The following is a 514-nucleotide window of genomic DNA, read 5'->3' as shown; positions in this document are numbered from 1 at the left end:
AAAAAACTGTCAAGCAAGACTCCTTTATCCAGCAAAGCTATCAATCAAATATGATGGTGTAATCAAAACATTCCAGGATAAACAAAAGCTAAGGGATTTTTCCAAAGCCAACCCTGCGCTACAAAACATCCTAAAGGGAGTTCTGTGGTCTGAGAACCAACAAGAACAGACAACAACCAGAGATGACATATGTGGCAGCACCTTCTTGAACTAAATCAACAGACGGAAGAGTCAAGAACAAAACAAAACTATCAGAACAAACTCAGAGAATCTGGGAGGTCAGTCTATGATCAAAACAATTGCAACGTAAAAGAAGGTAAACACGTAGGAACAGTGATCCAGATGGTGAAAAAGTCAGGTAGATTACAGGATAAAATAGAGTGGAGAGATGAAGTAATGGGATATAAGGTAACCTCAAAGAAAATTAACACTTCACAACATATCAAGAGAAAGAAAATTCAGGAAGAACATGGAAACATTAAAACTATGAGGAAACTCACAAGAAAGAGCACAA

This window comes from Chrysochloris asiatica, unplaced genomic scaffold, assembly GCF_000296735.1.
Source record: "Chrysochloris asiatica unplaced genomic scaffold, ChrAsi1.0 scaffold00058, whole genome shotgun sequence".
Taxonomy (NCBI): domain Eukaryota; kingdom Metazoa; phylum Chordata; class Mammalia; order Afrosoricida; family Chrysochloridae; genus Chrysochloris; species Chrysochloris asiatica.
Note: the sequence above shows the minus strand (reverse complement) of the source record.